General features: G+C 41.6%; 1 pseudogene; it reads left to right on the plus strand.

The window, feature by feature from the left end:
* The first annotated feature begins 3,191 nt into the window (after positions 1 to 3,191).
* LOC130363308 (U2 spliceosomal RNA) lies at positions 3,192 to 3,324 on the plus strand (annotated as a pseudogene).
* Positions 3,325 to 8,887: the final 5,563 nt, after the last annotated feature.

An 8,887-nucleotide genomic window follows, 5' to 3' on the forward strand; every position in this document is an offset into this window, starting at 1 on the left:
TGAAACATCAATCTGCTTCCCTAATGATTAGTTGTTTCAAATTAGTTATAATTAAGCATCAAATCCCAGAAGAAATCAAATTGCAAATACTTTATTCGATTACGGTATTTAATAGCAATGTTTTGGAGCAGTTGTCAGGCGGATAAACAGACATGGGAGCACATTGATGGAGAAGCATTGATTTAAGAAATGTTTCATTGTGTTGTCTGATTTCATCTGTAAGTGAAATCCTAGTGAAACATCCCACCATGGCACAAGAGATAAAGCATGTTACTATATAATATACTGCTCAAAAAATAAGGGGGGCACTTAAACAACACAATGTAACTCCAAGTCAATCCCACTTCTGTGAAATCACACTGTCCACTCAGAAAGCAACACTGATTGACAATCAATTTCACATGCTGTTGTGCAAATGGAACTGACAACAGGTGGAAATTATAGGCAATTAGCAAGACATCCCCAATAAAGGAGTGGTTCTGCAGGTGGAGACCACAGACCACTTCTCAGTTCCTATGCTTCCTGGCTGATGTTTTCATCACTTTTGAATGCTGACAGTGCTTTCACTCTAGTGGTAGCATGAGACGGAGTCTAGAACCCACACAAGTGGCTCAGGTAGTACAGTTCATTCAGGATGGCACATCAATGCGAGCTGTGGAAAGAAGGTTTGCTGTGTCTATCAACGTAGTGTCCAGAGTGTAATTGTCAGAGTAGTGGATCTGCTGTACCACTGGAGAAAGCTGCACCAGGAAGTGTAGTCTAAGGAGACACTGGTTTTCACCAGAGCCCACCACAAAGCAGGATGGGCTTGCTGTGGCAGGCAAACTCCCAGGTCGCTACCCCTGGTACAACTAACAGTGGAGGCCAAGGTGAGGCGTGATACAATTTAATAAGGAAATTCAGAGACAGGGACTGGCAGGAAGGTCAGGGCTGGTGGCAAGGTACGTAGTAAGGAAAAGTAGAAAAACTGAAAAGGTGCACAGTATAGACAGAACACTGCAAGATACACTTTTTCAATGGCACAAAGATCAAGCAGGGGTCAATAGGAAGTGCAGATACTTTATAGGGTCAGCGCCTGGAAAGGACCAATTACTGATGTTCTGGCCCTTTAAATTCCGGAGAGTCGGCAGTCAGAGGAAGCAGAAGAGCCAGGAGCGTGGAGAGGTAAGTAAGTGCTGGCTGACTGAGTGTGACCACAGCCGGATATGCTGGCTGCGGCGCTGCCCGTCCCTGAAGCTAAACAGGGAGGCAGGCGGTGAGTACGCCCGCAGCCAGCATGTCCGGCCGTGGCGCGACTCATGACACAGAGCATGGAGGCGCTACCAGGAGACAGGCCAGTAGAACAGGAGAGGTGGAGGAGGCAATAGGAGGGCAACAACCCAGCAGCAGGACCGCTACCTTTGTGCAAGGAGGAGCAGGAGGAGCACTGCCAGAGACCTGCAAAATGACATCCAGCAGGCCACAAATGTGCATGTGTTCACTTAAACGGTCAGAAACACACTCCATGAGGTTGGTATGAGGGCCCGATGTCCAAAGGTGGGAGTTGTGCTTACAGCCTAACATGGTGCAAGACGTTTGGCATTTGCCAGAGAACAACAAAATTGGCCAATTCGCCACTGGTACCCTGGGCTCTTCACACAGCATGCCGTGGAGAACGTTCTGCTGCCTGCAACATCCTCCAGCATGACCAGTTTGGCAGTGGGTCAATAATGGTGTGGGGGGACTTTTCTTTGGGGGGGGCACCCAGCCCTCCATGTGCTTGCCAGAGGTAGCCTGACTGCCATTAGGTACCTAGATGAGATCCTCAGACCCTTTGTGAAACCATATGCTGGTGCAGTTGGCCCAGGGTTCCTCCTAATGCAAGACAATGCTAGACCTCATGTGGTTGGAGTGTGGTAGCAGTTCCTGCAAGAGAAAGGCATTGATGCTATGGACTGGCCCACTCCTTCCCCAGACCCAAATCCGATTGAGAACATCTGGGACATCATGTCTCACTCCGTCCACTAATGCCAAGTTACACCCCAGACTGTCCAGGAGTTGGCGGATGCTTTAGTCCAGTTCTGGGAGAACATCCCTCAGGAGACCGCCTCATCAAGAGCATGCCAAGCGTTGTAGGGAAGTCATAAGGGCACGTGGAGGCCACACACATTACTGAGCCTCATTTTGACTTGTTTTAATGACATTGGGCCTCATTTTCTAAGAGTGTCAGGTTTTTACTAGTGAGAAATGTTATTTCAGACTTGCAGGATTCCACAATATTTACTATGTCGGGTAACAGATTTACAAGTCAGGAACGTTTTCTGACCAACTCTTTCTAGGTGGAAATTTCCAGCCATTTATTCACAGGATTTTCTGTAAATTCAACAGTAAATAGGTCGGGTTGTGAAACCATGCCCCCTTTTGAGTTGACCACGCCCCCTTTGCGACAGACCATGCCCCTTTTTTTCAGATTTTCACAAGGCAATGTCGGGTTAGTTGGATTTTTCTGGTGCACACTGTCACACACTGTCTGACGGTTAGGGTTTTTCTATGGAAGAGTTGTGTGGCTTAAATGTATTTTGGTGCTCTCCTTAAGTTGAAATGTACCAGGCGGGGTTAGGGTTAAGGTTTCCCCACAGAAGCGTTTTAAATGTCATTTGGTGCTCTCCTTAAGTTAAAATGTACCAGGAAGGTGGGGGTGGGGTTAGTGGTTTCCCCTGGAAGAGCTGTGTGGCTTATATGATTTTAAATGTTTTTTTTGTACTCTCCTTAAGTTAAATGTACCTGGAAGGTGGTATCTGAGTTAGGGTAGGGTTTTTCCCATGGAAAAATTGTGTGGCTTATATTATTTTAAATGTATTTTGTGCTCTCTTTAAGTTAAAATGTACCAGTAGGGCTTGGGTTTTCCTACAGAAGAATCGTGAGGCTTATATGATTTTAAATTTATTTTTGTGCTCTCCTTAAGTTCAATGTATCGCTTCTGTGATCCTCCTACACCCTCTACCCCGATCACAGATTGTATTGTTTTGTTGTTCGATCTCTTGTGCTTTTCTATAACAGGATTGAGCGAAGTGTTAGAGTAGCATGATGTGCGATGTATAGCTTAGGGAACCTTTGCTGTGTATTGTACTGTCGTGCTTTGTGTGATTGTAATTTATTGTATGACTTGTAATGACTGAACGGACAATAAAGCTCGTTCAATAACTCAATGTATCGCTTCTCGGCCTTTTGGCTAAGCTCAAGTGTAGTATCTGTTCTTATCAGTTTTCATGTCGGTGGCAAACTACGCCGGTATGGGGCTGGTTCTGAGGATTCAGCTCGACAGCTGCCCCGATGTGACCTGTTCCCTCAGGGTCTCGCCATGAGGCTGAGAGGGTCTAGAGCCGAGGTACTTTTGTGCATCGGGGAGTGGTGACCCCGAGGTGCCGAAACTCACTGGGAATACTGGCTCACTGAGTTGAAGCATGGGCACCATAATCTCTTCACCTTGTGGCACTCACCTCTTGATTCCCAGCCTTCTGGCTAGGTTCAGAGAAATTTTTATAGATCCGGATGGATGTCCAGGCAGTATATCTGCACACATTCACTTATTTCTTTCTTTTTGTCTCACTGTGTCACTTTTTGCGTGTTGTGTGTTCACAGGATTTGTCAGGATGAAGTAGCCCTCCTGGTGGTCTAGGGGAGGTGTGTGTGGCCAATAAGTTCCGCACCTCCCTGCAAACACCCCGGGTACTCCTGCTTTGGCAGGGTACCTACTGTTATCGGCTATGCGGGCAGATACCTTGGCTAACGCCAAGGGGATGCCGGGAGCAATTGTGGTCACCTAGTAGCTTCGGCGAAAAGATACATCGAACCTGGAACCTCGCAGGTACCTTTTGGTCCAGAGGCGAAGGGTAAGGTATGTTGGGGGGGGGGGGCTCTCTCCTATCGGAGAAGGGCTTGAAATAGACTGCATCCTTTGTGCACGTTTTTTTTTAGTGTAACACGTTTGCACTTTTTCTTGCACTTTGGGTGAATCGAGAGCATGTTCCTCGGCTTTAAAAAAAAAAAAAAAAATAGGGTTAGGGATTTTCCACAGAACAATTTTGTGGCTTATAAGATTTTAAATATCATTTGGTGCTCTCCTTAAGTTAAAATGTACCTGAAAGGAGGGGTTAGGGTTTTCCCAAAGAAGTGTTATGAGGCTTATGCGATTTTAAATGTATTTTTTTGCTCTCCTTAAGTTAAAATGTACCTGGTAGGTGGTATCTGGTTTAAGGTAGGGTTGTTCCCATGAAAGAATTGTGTGGCTTATACCATTTAAAATGTATTTTGGTGCTCTCCTTAATTTGAAATGTACCAGGGGGTTAGGGTTTTAGGGTTAGGGTTAGGGATTTAACACAGAAGAGTTGTGTGGCTTATAAGATTTTAAATATAATTTGGTGCTCTCCTAAGTTAAAATGTACCAGGAAGGAGGGGTTAGGGTTTTCCCTAAGAATCGTTATGAGGCTTATACGATTTTAAATGTATTTTTATTTTTTTTTGCTCTCCTTAAGTTAAAATTTACCTGGAAGGTAGTAAATGGTTTAAGGTAGGGTTGTTCCCATGAAAGAATTATGTGGTGTATACAATTTAAAATGTATTTTGGTGCTCTCCTTAAGTTAAAATGTACCAGAGGGTTAAGGTTAGGCCTTCGCTTCTCGGCCTTTTGGCTAAGATCTTGTATCTTGTCAAGGGGTTCTGAGTTCGTCGAACCTTCGGCCTTGAGGCATCTGCGGTTTTTTAGCCGTCTTAAGCCTCATGCTGCTATAGGAGGAGGACTTACAAAGAACGGGAAGGCGATCCCCCATGGCGACCCTTAGGTTTGCTGCGCATACTGAAACTCGGATTAAGAACACCTTCCGTATTGTAGTGGATAAGGAGAAGATGACTTTGGAATTTTTTGTCAAGAGAATTATGCTGGATTTATTGCACATTCAGAGAGAAGATGTGTTTTGCCTAAAAGATCCAGGTAAAGGACTTTTCATTCTTACCTTGACTTCCGCATCTGCATGTGACCATATGTTTGACAAAGTTCGGGAGCTTGCCAATGAGGAGGATATGAAAGGACTTGTTTTCATTGCTCTATATTCTAATGGCGATGTTCCACTGGTGGTTACTATGCACGATCCATACGTGGATATAAGAGACATTGTCTTATTTTTAAATCAATATTGTGCGGAAGTCAAATACTCTCATAAAATAATGAATGCAATGGACTTTTGGACTGGAAAGCATAAGTTTGCTGTTAAGTTCAGAGAAGATGTGAGAGGAATTGGAGGACTGTGTCGCCCATCTGCAAATTTTTTAATTGGGCGTAAACGTGGCTATTTATTCTACCCTGGGATGCCGTATTATTGCAGGAAATGCCATGAATATGGTCATACACAAGAATCTTGCAAAGAGGAAGTGGTTATTTGCAAAAGATGTGGCCAAAAAGGCCACACCACTTTGGACTGTCAAAATGAGATTCTGTGTAATGTCTGTAAGCAGAAAGGACACACTTTTAAGGATTGTCCTCAACGCTCCTGGGCCAATATTGTGGCTACGTCGGCTGGTCCCTCGATGAGGAAGAGCTCCATGGATGCTGTGCCTGTGCCTGTGCCTAAGACCCACACCCTGAAAGTGATGCCTGAGTCTTCTGCTACCAGAATTCCTGTGATAGCTGCTGTGGCTCATGTCTCCAAAAGCATTGTGTCCCCGGGGAAGGTCGTGGGACCTGAGACAGAAGTGAGGGGTTCTCCTCTCATGGAAGTTGAGGGTCCTGGACCGCCCAGAAGGGATACAGAGGAGATGGATGTAGAAGAACGGCGAAAGAGGAAAAGCAGAGACCGGAAAGAGGAAAAGGGCCTTAACATCAAAAGGAGTGGTCGAGTTAGTGCGGACGAGGGGAACGTGGAGATTGTCTGCCAAAAGGTTATAACAGCATCCGACCCTGCTAATATTGAGGAATTTGTGTCACCACCTACAGATTGGGGTTCTTTGTCTGAGGATAATGAATGACCTAGGAGCTACCAAGTGTTAATATCTCCTCCTTCAATGTGAGGAGTTTGAAGAGCCCAGAGAGGAGGGCTGCTTTATTTTCTTTCTTGTCTTCTTTGCCTACAGACATTTTATTTTTACAGGAATGTGCCATTGATTATGATATCAATTATTCATCTTTGAGATCTGAATGGACTCTTGGCCCATCTGTGTGGTCAGAGGATAATGAGAGGAAAGTGACTGGTGTTGGCATACTGTTCAAGAGCAGTAAGTATAAAGTTACCTCCTTCACAGACATTGTACCCGGTAGAGCCCTGCTCGTTCATATTATTTATAATGACATGAATATGAGACTTTTAAATGTATATGCCTCTCCAGATAAGGATGAAAGATCTGATTTATTAGAGAAAATTCTGTTTTATTTACCGGGTTCATCCCCGCTTATCATCGCTGGTGATTTTAATTGTATAATGGCAGGAGAGGAGTGGGCTGGAGGATCTGAACAAAGGAAAGATAAGACTGAAAAACAACTAAAGGATTTTATAGTTGATTTTCATTTAAAAGATTTGTGGAGAACCTCTTTCCCTAATGACCCTGGGTATACCTGGGGGAATAGCCTTTATATGTCAAGGATTGATTATATTTTTGCTTCTGGATTTGCATTTTATGGGAATATGCAATTGACTTTTACCTTTTTTTCAGATCATAAGATTTTATCTGCTACATGTAAGTTTGATGGGGTTTGCAGAGCCAAAGGAGTCTGGCGTCTGAATGTCTCTTTGCTTGAAGATGAAGAAATTAAATGTAATTTATCTATCTGTTTAAAAAATTGCAGAACTCAAGGACTAATTTTAATTCTCTTTTAGCATGGTGGGAATTCTGCAAGGTAAAATTTAAAGAGTATTTTATTAAGATGGGTGTTAAAAAAAACAAAAGAGAAATTGAAATGGTATAGAGATCTTAACTAGTGTTGCTCGCGAATATTCGCAATTCGAATATTATTCGCGAATATCGCATATTCGCGAATTCGCGAATTTCGCGAATATAGCGCTATATATTCGTAATTACGAATATTCGTTTTTTTTTTTTCTTTTTTTTTTTTTCTTTTGTTTTTTTCTTCACAGTACACATCACAGTGATCATCCCTCTCTGCTTCCAGCTCGTGTGGTGTAAAGAAGGCTCTAATACTACTGTGTGAGACTGGCGTGCGAAAATTCGCATATGAGAAAATTCGCATATGCTAATTTTCGCATATGCGAATTTGCGCGTATGCTAATTTTGTATTTGCTAATATTCACATATATGCTAATTTTCGCATACGCGAATATTCGCATATGCGAAAATAAAACGAGAATATAACGACTATGCGAATATTCGCGAATATATGACGAATATTCGCGAATATATTCGCGAATATTCGCGAATTCGAATATGGCCTATGCCGCTCAACACTAATCTTAACACAAAACTACAAACCTATTATCAACTCAAAGAGCTGGGTGTATATGTAGACAATCTGATTTTAAGTGTTAAAAGTGATATTCAGAAGGCTATAACTAACAAAGGGAAAGAAATAATTTTTAACTCCAAAGTTGAATGTAAAGAGAATGATGAAAAGAGTACAAGATTCTTTTTTAAAAAGGTAATGGAAGCAAAAAAGTTAATGATTAACATTGAGGATGAAACTACTAATGTCGTTATCCAATGTTATAATTATTGTTAATGTTATAGTTAATGTTATCCAAAGCTAAATCCTTTTATCAAGATCTATTTAATGAGAAACCCATTGATATATCTGCTGCTAATTTTCTCCTAAGCACTTTAGATTGTGGTTTAAGTAAGGAGGACCAAGATGCACTTTGCACAGAAGTAAGATGCCAAGAATTAGAAATTGCTGCTAAAAGTTTATCCACAGGTAAAACACCAGGTTCTGATGGACTTCCTGTAGAGTTTTATAAAACCTTTTGGGAAATTTTTAAAGATGATTTGCTTAATATTTTTAAGGAGGCTTTTTATTCTGATGTTCTACCTTTATCTTGGAGGAGTGGTATAGTGTCTCTGATCCCCAAAAAGGGGGATAGGAACAGCTTAGAAAATTGGAGACCAATTACGCTTCTTAATGTTGATTATAAGATTATGTCGAAAATTTTTGTTAACAGAATGAAGCCATTTTTGTACAAGGTTATCCATGTGGATCAGGTATGTGGTGTCCCAGGAAGGAGTGTAGCTGAACCTTTAAATGCTATTAGGGAGGTCATATGGTATCAGCAAGAGCGGAATCAAAATCTAGCCATTCTATCTCTAGATTTTCATAAAGCGTTCGATAGAGTATCACATTGTTTTTTATGGATGGTTTTACAACGCATGGGTTTTCCTAACATATTTATTAAGCAAATTGCTCTCTTATATAAAGGTTCTTTTAGAAGGATTTTAATAAATGGTTTCCTTACAGATTTTATTAATTTATCATCAGGGGTAAAGCAAGGCTGCCCTCTGTCTCCTATACTGTTTATATGTGCAATAGAACCTCTGTTAAACTTAATAAGGAATGATAAAATAATAAAAGGAGTACCAGTTCCTGGAGGTAATAGTGCCACCCTTAAAGTGTGTGGCTATATGGATGATATTAATGTTTTTCGTGAAAGTGCCTTCTCTTTACAAAGAGTTGTTGATATTACTGATTTCTTTTGTAAAGCTTCTGCTTTTAAACTTAATTTATCTAAATGTGACTGTTTTTATATAGGTAAATGGGAAAACGTGCAAATACCAAACCTAAAATTACAGTCAGAAAAAATAAAAATCCTTGGAGTCATCTTTGATAAAAATAACAATGGTGAGGAAAGTTGGCTAATGGTAAAAGAAAAGGTAAAGAAAAAAGTTGACTTTTAGTCCCTTATGAAATTATCTT

The sequence above is a fragment of the Hyla sarda genome, chromosome 3 (assembly GCF_029499605.1).
Source record: "Hyla sarda isolate aHylSar1 chromosome 3, aHylSar1.hap1, whole genome shotgun sequence".
NCBI lineage: Eukaryota > Metazoa > Chordata > Amphibia > Anura > Hylidae > Hyla > Hyla sarda.